Source organism: Octopus bimaculoides, chromosome 24, assembly GCF_046866305.1.
Source record: "Octopus bimaculoides isolate indiv1 chromosome 24, ASM4686630v1, whole genome shotgun sequence".
NCBI lineage: Eukaryota > Metazoa > Mollusca > Cephalopoda > Octopoda > Octopodidae > Octopus > Octopus bimaculoides.
Window position 1 is genome coordinate 1342474 of NC_142951.1, and position 13246 is coordinate 1355719.

Genomic DNA, 13246 nt, shown 5'->3' on the forward strand with positions numbered 1-13246 from the left:
CGAAGGTTCTTGGTCCTCATAATGTAGTATTCACTCTCTGAGCCTCATCACCACCCGATTACAACCTGTTCCTATGACCAGGGCCGAATACTTCATTCTATAGGTCGTCCAACTGATTCATATCTTTGATCTGTTGCACAACTGCATAGGGTTCCTCCTTCACATCTATACAATACCACTGGTCAATACTGGGTCTTTTGAAGTTTTAGCTTGATGCCTTTCCATATTCCGTATTGAATGACTTGGCGGCAGATGTCCCTGCGCCAAGACTTGTTCTGCTTTCCTTGCTAAAGACTGCTGTTTGGTCGACAGTGGAGCCCTGGTACCCGAACTTGTCAATCTGGACAAATGTGACCCCTTGCTATCTGTTGTATGGTAAGCTGCTCTGGTTCCATGGCTTCTGATATGGTCTTGGACTTGTTGGAGTTGATCTCAAGTTGGAACTTGGTAGAGGCTCCACTAACTTTATTTACCAATCTCTGGAGCTCAGCCATTGAGCTAATGACCAGCACAATGCCATCACCGTAAAGAATATTATTTTTTTTGACACTGTCTGTTGAGTGATCCAACTGAGGCCATCTGCTGACCGCCACATCACCTGTTTGGAGTGGAAATTAAAGCAGATGGCTGAAGCAAAACAGTTATGTTGAACTTCTTTCTCAATGCTAAAACTAGCCCCTAAACTCACATGAGCCTTTACACACTCACTTGTTGACCAAGTTTACTGTCTCTGCAGTAAGTTGACAATATGTAAACACACACACAGACATAGACACATATATACACAGACACACGTGTGATCGACCAGACAGTGGATGTTGTTATACATCACTGGTCACAATGCACTTTGCATCATTTTAGCTTTCAAATGAGGCCCCTTCCACTGGCAAGGCAAGCAGGCCAACGGCCCCCCCCCATGCTTAGAAGGCTAAGTCCATTGCAGGGTTACCCATTTACAGATGAATAGAGCGGGGTAATGTGAAATGAAGTGTTTTACTCAAAAACACGACTCCCAGCCAGTCTGAGAATCGAAACCACAATCTCATGATCAGGAATGCAACATGCCTAGCCACTCTGCCATGTCCCTTCATATTACACAGACACACACATAAATGAAAACAAGCTCAGAGAATTAACTCCAAGTGGCCAGGATCATGAATATGGACAATAGAGATAAATAAAGTTATGGTAAATTCTATAAATGAGGAATTCTTAATCTAATGAAAATAAGTTACCTTAGGCACTGGTGTGGCTGTGTGGTAAGAAGTTTGTTTCCTAACCACATGGTTCCGAGTCCAATCCCACTGTATGGCACTTTGGGCACATGTCTTCTTCTCTAGCCTTGATCTGACCAAAGCCTTGTGAATGGATTTGGTTGACAGAAACTAAAAGAAGCCTGTCGTATATATATGTGTGTGTGTGTTTGTACCTGTGTTTGTCCCTCCCCCATCAACTGTTAGACAACCAGTTTTGTTGTGCTTACCTCCCTGTGATCTAGCAGTTCAGCAAAAGAGACTGATAGAGTAAGTACCAAGTTGTTTAAAAAAAAAAATATACTGCAGTCGATTCATTTGACTGAAAATTCTTCAAGGGGGTGTCCCAGCATGGCCACAGTCTAATGACCTAGACAAGGAAAAGAAAAAGAAATACCTTTTTGCTATTGTGACCAGATCTGAATGAGAAGGGGACAAAACCTCCAGATTCAAGATTTTCTGAAATTGACCTGTCATTAGATTAAAGTTTGATTTTTGGAGACAAGTGGACGGCTGTGGACATGTGTTCCTTCAGTTAGACTTATTGTTGCTATATTTTTGATTTCTAAAGACTTATTTTTAAGCTGCTGTAATTAAGATTGGCAGCCATCTCTTGTGATAATAAGTGTAGAATCAAGGAGTTTCAGATTATCAGCGAAGTTAGGGCTCTGACAGTTTTCCATTCGATACTGTGTTGTTCCCCTTCTTCAGACTTCCTCATGTTGAAATCCACTTCTAGCAGGAAGAAATAGGGGACATTACACAGCTCTGTGACAATGTTGAACCTGTTTGTGTTCCTAACTTTGGTCCATTCATAGCAACAAATCTTCTGGTAAAGTGTTTGCTTGATGTTGTTATGGTAGATGAGCTTACCACAAAACATAAAGGTCTTAAAAAGAGATTATGCTGTCAAAGGCCTTCTTGAAGTCCATGAACTCAAGTACAAGTGGCTGGTGGAACGAGTGACTCGGATGACATTGCATAATGTGAAGATTTGTTTACTGCACAACCTTCTGCTCTTGAATCCTACTTTCTGGTTTCAGGCAAGTAAAGATGGGACTGCAGAACCCTTTACCTGGGACAAACAGCAAAGTTATTCGATGCTAGTTGCTGCTGTTAACTAAAATTTCCTTTCTTAGGCAAATGCAATTATCACGCCATCAAATTCAATTATCACTCCATCAAATGCAATTATCACTCCATCACCTCACTGCAGGCTTCAATGACTGACCCTTTAAGTTGAACAAAAAAAAAAAAAGTTTCCCAAGTCTCTCTGCTGTGACATCTGTCCCATGCTTAAGCAGTTCTACAGTCGTCTCATCTAACCTTGCTTCCTTGCTCTTCTTCAGGTGATGAATATTTCTTCCATTGAGAGGTCTTCATCTGCCACCTGTATGTGATCCAGCAATGGCCTCTCTTGGATGAAGATGGAGAGTCCACCCATTTGGTCAATCACCCATTTGGTCATAAGCAACGTCTGACCATCTTGATGCTTTAATTAGCTCTCATGAAACACCTTGCTTCTTCAGCTCTTTCACAATTCTCTACAGACATCAGGTGGCACTTCTCATTGCCGTTTCTTCCACCTCTTGACACCCCACCCCCTACAACTCCTTTCCATTTATCTATTGAGATGTCTATTATTCCTGTCTTGTTGTTTCCATTTGCGTACATCCTTTGCTTGACCGTTTTTTTTGCTTTTCCTTTTTATACCTGTTGATGATCAGGTACTGCAAAGCTGCACTGATCCATTAATCCTGGATATTACCTCTCCTGTATCCAAGTAACTCATTGGTGCATGCCATGATGATGAGTCCACTGTCTCTCATAATCAAATTCTTCACCATTTCAAGTTCCTGCCTGTCTTTGTGACATTTGTATCTTCCTTAGTTTCAAGCAGATCCACCCAACTCCCAGACTGCGGTTTGTACCAACATCGGCTCCATAAGTGCAGACATCTTTCAAGGACGAACAGTATCTTGCACAAATGCTGATGCATCGATCTCATTTCTGATGGTATCTCGCAACAAACTCCTTGTAGTTTTGTGGTTATGCTTCTGAGCAAAAAACCTGTTACTGGCACTGGAACCCACAGCAGTTACCCAGTAGCAGCAGCCCTTTACTGTTGTCTATGAAGAATAATCCCTACCTGTGGTTGTCCAGTTAAGCATTGGAGTCACCCCTCACCCATCACCCCTCACCCTTCACCCCTCACCCTCGAGCTGTAACTGAGGAATTTAAAGCTGGCTGCCCTTAGGAGCTCCTCTACACTGGTGACCTTATTCTTATTGCTGAAGAAAGTTCAGGTGTGGAAGCAAGGTCTGAAATCAAAGGGCTTTGGACTTAATTTAGCAATGACCAAAGTCCTAGTGAGTAGAAAAACTGACAAATCACTGACCTCTTCAGAGAGACGGCCCTGTTTGACATGCTGAAAAGATGTTGATTGAAACTCCATCAGGTTTATCCAGTGTAAGCCATGGACGACACATAAGAGGTGCAGTGGTATGATGGGGAGGTCAACAGAGAAAGTAGTCTTTGTGACCCTTTCAAATGTCCAGTGGAAGCCTTAGAAGTGGTAATAGTTTCCGTTACCTAGGCAACCAAGTTAGCAGTGAAGGAAAAGAAAAACGTGTAATGGTGAATAAATAAGTCCAAAATTTTTTTTCTAAATCTCCTGTTTTTGCAAAAACTATTTCCCAGTATTTTCCAACTCCTATACATACCTCACACAAATGTAACATCTACATTTAACTTTGGAGTACTGGAATATGATATTAAACATCTTTAAAAAATGCAGAGTAACACAGATTTGATGGAAGAAAGTTTTCATCTAAGTGCTTTTCACTGTTTTCACTTTCTCAAACATGTGTTATGAGGTAATCTGTAAAGTAGCAATAGTTTGGAGGAGCAGCTTTTATCAATTCTGGTTTAGTTTCAGATTGAAAATATTTTATAAAATACACCTCCTTTGCCTGTCATAACTGACTGCTTTTTTTTTTTTTAATTCTGAAAAAGAAATAAAAAAAGGAATATTTTGGATTTCTCATTTCCACAAATCTAGATGTTCACTACAAGCAACATTCCTAACAGTTTGAGCTTTGATTTGTTGTTTTATGTATCCTGACTCGGTCATTTAATTTTGTTCCTATTTGGCTAATATTGCATTGTGGAAATCTTATGCACTAAATGAGTTTTTTTCTCTGTTTTGTAATTCATTTTTTGCATTATCTTTAAATTCTTTCTCATTCTGAATATTTTGATTTCACCCTGTTTATTCAACTCACATGTTCCACAACAAAACTCTCCACATTTCATTACCTGCATTGTTTTCTCTTCCAATATGATTTCATGTTTCTTAAGAATTTTTTTGAGATTTGGTGGTTGTCATCTATGACTATTTATTTTCTTAGATTCTATGACTGGTGTAAAGTTGGAAGGTATCGTTTAGCCAAATGTTTGATGTTGTGGTTTCTGGGATTGTGGTTGGCTACAACTAGAATATTTCTCTTTGTACCTTACCACTCTTTGTGAGAGTTTCTCTAAGTCAGATATTAGGGTTTATTTTGTCATGGCTAGGACATGATTTACTAAATTTTTCAGGTATTTTTGTCTCTGAAAGAATAATTTTAGTTCTGCCAGTTCTCTATCTTGTCTACTGAGATATTTTTTTTTAATATGGGATGGATGGCAAGATTCTTTTGTTTGTTTGTGTCTTTGCTATAGAGATTGTTTTTTCTTTCCTTGTATCTATCATAGGTTATTCTTAGTGCCATTGCAATTTATATATCTACAATCACAATATCGACCAGACCATCAGCTGGTGTTATACACTGCTGCCCATAATATGCTTCCAGTTCTGTCTTGATTATGCCATTCTTTTCCATTTTGACCCAAATTCTTTACCAGTCTCTTGAACGCCACTTGGCAACTGCATGGGTTCACCTGTTGTCTGTGAATCTTGCAACATGTTCAGCTATTCCTTGACGTTACACCCTCACCATTCTCTCTTTTACCCTCTGGCGAACCATATGTTCTCTTCAGAAAGACACCTGCTCCTGTCCCCTCCTCTCATACTTTCACATTCCTGCAATACTTATACCCCCCCCCCCACTCAGTTGAGGGGGACATTAATCTTGCAAGCACTTGGTGACCTCACTGATGATGGTTCTACAAATATGCACCCAGCACACTCTGTAAAATCGTTGGAATTAGGAAGAGCATCCAGTTTCTAAAAACCATGCCAGAGCTGACATAGGAGCTCAATGCAGCCCACTGGGTTGTTGGTGCCTGTCAAACTGTCCATCCATGCCAACATAGGAGAAAAGGATGTGAAGTATATATATATATATATATATGTATATATATATAAAAATATGTGCGAAATGCATGTACATTGTTTGTGCTTATAGCAGTATGTACAATGTATTTTTCATTTATATACATTTGGTATGTCACCACTGGTGATCGGAAAGGGTTTTTACTAACTCATACCATGAAATCTATAGATTTGGGACTATCCAAATTATTTTATAAGTCCTCGTTGTCTATTTTCCTTGCTTATAACCTTGTGTAGTGGAATAATAATCGAAGTGGTTCATAGACCTTTTGGGGTCTATTTCTAGCAGACTGGTGTTGTAATCATCAACACCCTTATAATTTTAATATAAATTAACCATTATGGTATTTTTAGTATGCTGGCCACTGATAAATCATTAAATAGTAATTTTATCCTAATTATGTATAAAAATATATTTATATATATATATATATATATATATATATATATATATATATATATATATATATATATATATATATATATATATATATATATATATAGGTAGATAAACATATATCATCATCATTTAGTTTCACTGCATGTCACCTTGGGCAAGTGTCTTCTTACTATAGCCTTGGGCCAACAAAAGCCTTGTGAGTCAATCTGGTAGACAGAAACTGAAAGGAGCCTGTCATTTGGCGAACCACCCAAGTTACGGGACGTAAATACACCAACACCGGTTGCCCCGTGGTGGTGGGGCACACGAAGACATACAAAATATATATAAATAAAAATTATAAATTTATATATTGTGTTTGTATATCACGCACACAAATGTGTATAGGTTTAAAATTTCTGCACAAGGAAGGCAATTTCGGGACAGGGCTAAACCGATTAGCTCGACCCTGGGGTTCAACTGGGTAAACAGGCGGAATTTGAACTCAGAACGTAATGACAGACGAACTACCACTAAGCATTTTGCCCGGCGTGCAACTCACCGCCTTCAAATATATTTTAAGTTGTAAGCCACAATGTTGAAATTTTATATGGGGGGGGGGGGGGGGGAAGGACTCATCTTTTCAAGTCAAAAGTTTTATGGAGTTATGTATAATCTGTGACTGTCCTCATAATTTGTCTTCTTTCTTTTACTCCTGATAGAATAAAATAGAAAAGAAAAAAGAAATTAGTAATAATAATAATAATAATAACTCGACAAAACTAATAATGCTTTAGATATGCCCCTCCTTCAACACTTCAATGTGACTCTGGGAAAAGTTTCTGTTTTGAATAATAATAATTTAATTATATAAATTTGTAGGAGTATTTTTCTGAAAATAGTATGTTTTCGTAGAAAAATAGTAAATGTAGACTTCAACTTCATTTTAGGACATATATTCTGTTAAATTTGTATATTTTTACGAAGCCCAACCCGAACCTTACTAAATGGCTTCGATGCAACAATTTCTGCGTAAATCGACGTTTTCGGAGCAAACCGAAAAATTATGAGAATTTCTTTAAAAAGCAACCTTTTTATTTTATTTAATCTAGAGTAAATTTCATCGGATTATATTTCAGTATATTTCAGGTATTTTCATAAAGAAAGGCGAGACCGGATATTGCTCACACACACGTAACTTCTTTTAATCCGCAGACGTGCCAAAGTAGCTTAAAGTCCGATAGTTTCGTACATACCATTCATAGACAAACACTCATTTTTCTCTTTATATCTAAATCTACTCCTTGCTTTTTTTTTCTCTCTCTCTTAAATTATTTCTATTTCTTCTCTTCCTGTCACCTCTCCGTAGTTTTTTTCACCGTGTAATAAATAGAAAGAAGAAGACGAAAACGAAGCAGGACATGCCAGAGCGATCTTCTCGCACTTGCTACGGTGTTATTTCCTTTAGAAAGCAAAGGCGGTGGCGAAATAAGTGAGATAGTTAGATAGGATTGTAGCTAAGAGGTCGGCGGAGAGGATGGACTTCCGCAAACTTCGCTTAGTTTTTATTTATTTTTTTACCTATTTATTTCTAGCGTGTGAAAATTTCCCACGACTCCTCTCTCCCTCCCTCCGCGTCTCTCTTTGCCTCTCTCTCTCTCCCTTCTCCTCCTTGTCGGTCTCTGTCTTTCTTTTCTGTCTGAATGTCTGTCGTTACCCGCGCGTGGTTTCCTTTGACCTATTGTTGTTGTTGTTGTTGTGGCTTTTTAAAAATATTTTTATTCATGTTATTGAGTGTTACGACGATGAATCGAGGATTCTATCTATCTATCTATCTATCTATCTATCTATCTATCTATCTATCTATCTCTGTGTGTGCATGTATTATCACACACACACTTGCTCACATTGACATTCCGATGAAGACCAAGCAGGCCGAAACTTCGGAGTTACTATCAACATTATTCTTGTTAAATAAATAATAAATATGTACTCGAACAAATCCTTCACTTAAATGTAAAATTGTTTTTATTATAATACAACATAAAAACACACACACACACACACACACACGTGTATGTGTGTGTGTGTGAAAAGAAAGGTTATTATTCGAAAGCAACATTGACTGACGACGCAACTGATGGCGGGGGGAGGAGGGCGATGACTCAAGCTGAGAGTAAATTTATCGTAAAGTTCAAGTTGACGAGACTAAGATTCGCTTGACGGCGAGGGTGTGTGTGTGTGTGTGTGTGTGTATTTAGATTTTTGATGTATGTGTGTGCGTGTCTCTGTCTATGTATGTATGGAGCACACGGACAGAACAAAACAGTAAGGCAGAGATGCTTAGAGTCATGTTTGGTTAATATTTACTTTAACACCCAGCCACCCCACAAAAAACAAGTGTAATAGGTGTAAAAAAATGTGTATTAAACGAATATGAAAACAAAAATTTGCGCCAACGAACCGGGGGTGGGGGTGGGGAGAGGACTTTCGGAAAATTCACAAGATCCGATTTTTCCCCTCATAACTTTTGGGAAAATGGATATCTTTTCATGAAATTTTATAGAGATACCTTTCAAACGCCATAGATTACGATTATAAAGAAATTTGTGGGGGGAAATTTTTCCGAGGGGGTGAGGAGAGGACTTTCGGAAAATTTATACGATACGATTTTTTCCCTCATAACTTTCAGGAAAATGGATATCTTTCAATGAAATTTTATATAAATACCTTTCAAACGATATAAATTAATACAATAAGGAAATTTGTGGGGAAAAGTTTTCCCGAGGGGGTGGAGAAAGGACTTTCGGAAAATTCACACGATCCGGTTTTTCCACTCATAACTTTTAGGAAAATGGAAATCTTTCAATGAAATTTTATATAAATCTATACATACATACATACATACATGTATATCCATGTATATTCTGTCTTCTCTCTTTCTTACTAATTCTTTAGTCATCACTCAGTTGATGCCTCTTCATTCAAGGTTTTGCTTCTATGAGTGGAATTTCTTCTCCAAATCTACTCTAGGGTCAGCTGTAAGAACTTGGCCATCAGCACGGACAACTGGTCTGAAACTGACATAACTTGGAGGACTATAATGAACCGAAGGACTCTTACCTGTGGGCTAAATTCATCACAGACCTCACTGCTCACTTTCACCTTGCTGTCTGTTACCACCTGTATGGCTCTTGCAAACCACTCAGTCTCCTAGTCTCCAACCAAATCTGAGAGTGCTAAACCCTATCAGAGCTTTCTCTTGATCAACAAATGTGATTAACCAAACATCTCTTCTACAAGAATCTGCTTTTCCCCCCAACCCTCTTGTCTCATATTTTGGCCCCTCACCTTCAAGCTTAAAGCCAACCCCTCCTCCCTCCATAGCCTTGTGAGTTGCATGCTGATCTCAATAGTACCGGTGGCATGTTAAAAAAGCACCGAGAGCACACTGGTTAGTGGCTCCTCTTGCAACTGTTTCACTTGGAAGACAGCAAAAGATGTCCTTCTCAACACAAAGCCAAACTGATTCTGTCTTCCTAATTCACTGAGCTCTGACTTTTTCTGTGACTTTCATAGCATCATCTAACAGTTTGACACCTGTAGATTGTGCATCTCTTTTACCCTTGTAGCAGTTTACAATGCTACTGCTGCTGTGCTACTCCTTGCTTATAATAGCTACCTGACTTGTTATGCTGGTGACCATCTCATCAGAAATTTTAAAGTATCTTAGCTGTTATTCTTGATGGATCTTGGAGCCTTCCCTACCTTCACATCCTTAATCACTCTATCTACCATACTGCTGTCAAGTTAAATGACTGGTCCCTCTGTTGGGTCTGCATTGGGCTGGCCCTTTTGTTCCAGTCATTCTCTTCATTCAACAACATTTCATAGTAGCACTTCCCAATCCTTTATTTGGTCTTGTCAATGCCATGTGTCCCTTTTTATCACTTGCATGGACTAAATTGGTGCTTTGGTATATAGGAAACCGTGAATAACATATTCACAGATATTGCTGAATGCAACTGAGGTACCATTAAGTGAAAATCACCATATATGTATCATACTAAATGTATATACACCATTGAAAAGTATGCGTGAAATGTATGTCACTCTCGTGAGTCACTGCTGCAATGATGTTCGCCTCAACCCAACATGTATTGGGATTTTGATGCCTGTCTATGATGAGATTTTTCTCTCAAGCAAAATCCACAGCATCATGCCTTTCAATGGTCTATATACATCAAGTATGATACGCAAATTGGTAGGTGTAGGGAATGGAGAAGGTAAATCCAAACTGTCCCCTACACCTATCACCTAATTGTCGCTTAATTAGCAATTCTTGTTGTTAAACCTTGACTTGTATAGATGCAGTCATCGAAATGTCCATCAAATTCGATATGGAACGAAGTGGATAAAATACGTTGATTGATAAACTTTGCTGGTCAAGTATCCTCCGCTTTATGTCATTGGATCGCATTGCTCTATTACGACTATGTTACAAGGCCTTCGAGGAAAGAAGCTATCCTAAAGCTGGCTCGGATGGACCTGTTGTTAGTTTTGAATACGTGGTGTAGTGTACGGTGACGCCTTCATTTCACTTCATTCATTTGTTGTCAACCGTTGCTGGTACCTACCGAGGTAGAACACCCTGTTATTTTCCTGACTCCGACACAATTCAACAAACACATTTTACTCTATTACACACACTGTTTCCATTTTCTCGCTCTACTGGTTTGTTTAGTAATAAACAAAAGAACAATGATCGTTAATCGATAAACCAAGAAACGTTCTTCTTTCTCTCAGATATTTCTGGATACAGGAGGTCTGTAATGTTTTATTCAAGAACCTCTGCTGTCGGCAAGAGATTGCCACCTTTTGCGTTTCGAGGTCCTAAACAAACACAAAGCAACTAAATTCAATCAATAATGAAAATCACAGTCCTTTATGTTTTTGCGAACCACCACATTTGTTTTTTATGTAGATTTACTGTTATTTATGTAACCTAGCGTCAGGTTTAATGTTATATAAACGCGTGTCATGTTATGTAATAATACAGTTCGAAACGTCAAAGACTTTCCGTATTCCCGAGCGTCATACTAATATATACTTTTGTTATTTACACCACCTGTCCTCGTCTGTTGTTATTATTTGTATATTCTCCCAAATACAGTTTTAAGGTCGTTCCCTCTTCGCAGCATTGTCAAACGTGTTTCTGTTTATCTCGTAAACACAGGTATATTGTAAATAGCTCGGGCTGTGTGTGCGTGTGTGTGTATTGTTTTCTCGGTAAATTTTCAGATTAACACCCGCACGATTTTCACTAGGGTGTTAGGGTTAGGGAATTCCGCCCCTAACCCTAACCGTAACCCTAAACCCTAACCCAAACTCTAACCCAAACCCTAACACCCTAGTGAAAATCGTGCGGGTGTCAATCTGAAAACTGACCGATTTCTCACTCTCTCCATTCCTCTTATACTTAATATCCTTCCTTCTCATCCAATTGTTTTCTCCTTATTTCCCTCCGTTAATAATATTACCATCTTTTCTACTCAAGGCACAAGGCTCGAAATTTTGGGGGAGGTGGCCAGTCGATCAGATCGATCCCAGTACGCAACTGGTACTTAATTTATCGACCCCGAAAGGATGAACGACAAAGTCGACCTTGGCGGAATTTGAACCTCCCTAAATAATATTAAAATTCCTCGCCATCTTGCCAACTTGGGACATAGTTATTTGTAACTTAAAATATTCGTTGTGGTTGATCATCTCAGTGCAACTGGAACGCCTATAGCTGGGCTCCAAACTGCCATTAGAACTTTATTATAAACTCGTGTTTGTCCCTGTCTGGGCTAACTTCGTATTTTGTTAAAAAAATTTCTTTTAGTCAGGAGAGAAGGCAGAGCCCTTAACCCAATTTCGGGTTCCCGAAGCAGGGAAAAAGGTTTCCTCAAATCGCAGACTTTCGCCCGAATGATTGTATCGAATTGAATTGCGCTAATGGAATCCCTACCCCGAAGGTACCGCCAGGCAACGAATTAAGTCTACCACCCAAGTAGGCCATGGGTGAGGTTTTAACACAGAACGCAAATACCGCAAGGCATCTGGTTCGACATTCTTGCACTTCTACCAACCGACTGTCTTTGGTTCATTATCTAGTTTAAAGCCTGCCCCCCCCCCCCCCCGCCCCCCCCAAACAGCAAAACAAGTGTACAAAATTGTGTATTAAATAAAAATTTGCACCCACGAACTGGGGGTGAGGAGAGGACTTTCGGAAAATTCACACGATCCGATTTTTTTCCTCATAACTTTCGGGAAAATGGATATCTTTTAATGAAACTTTAAACTAGAGATCAACCTTGTCTTTGAGCGTTTCTTTTTCATCGACCCCTCCCACTCCGCAAAAAAAAAAAAAAAAAAAGGATAGACTCTCAGCCATACATTGAACCCGCAGCGCTGATAACGAAGACTTCATCTTTATGGAATATAACTTTGCAGACACACAGGTCATCTGATCAAGCAGACATATAAATCAAAGCACATTCCCTCCATGACATTCCGTCGCGAATATGATTTGAGGGATAGAGACCCTCCGTCCCACGTGTCTCAGCATTTGAGGGACTGTTAGTTTCTATTTCTATTCGAGTCATCCACCTAGAGGCTTCTTCGTTGACTCGGGGCTAGACATTTCTACACAGAACCTGAATAAACAAACTGATATATGACTTAAAACATTCCAGCCATGACCATCCCATATTTTTATCATTATTTCATGAGTCTCACATTATCTGAAGATTGTAATTACTTTTATTACGAATTTATGAATGCCATTTTCGTCACCAGCATGTAAAAATACATCAAAACTACATTAAAAAACAATAATAATAATAATCAGGTGAAAATTGAAAACCTTCAAATGGTTGGAAGAAATTAACAAGATCCCCCGTTTTTCCTTCTTTTAGATTCGGCTGTAATTCGAGGACGATTTGGCTGCTATTTCTAGCATGCCCAGCAACTGCGGATCTCCCCTCACCATCGCCCGAAATAGTTGTGTATATAGTAAATAAGATTATTTTGGGAAAGTCATTTTCGTAGGAATTAGGGTTAATTAGTTTATTGTCCTGTAGTTGGTAATTAAATACTACAATTTATATTTGTTGCGTACGTGACCAGCACACACATATAATGTGTGTATACTGCGTATATATATATATATATATATGTATGTATGTATGTATGTATAATGTTACTTTTTCTGGGACTTTTCCGCCCTCAATG

The 13246-nt window shown here is 38.8% G+C and overlaps 1 protein-coding gene across 4 annotated transcripts in view; it reads left to right on the forward strand.

Annotated features, from left to right (window-relative positions):
- LOC106876047 (recombining binding protein suppressor of hairless) overlaps nucleotides 1–13246 on the forward strand; it is a 136869-nt gene that overhangs the window by 22857 nt on the left and 100766 nt on the right. The window lies entirely within an intron of this gene.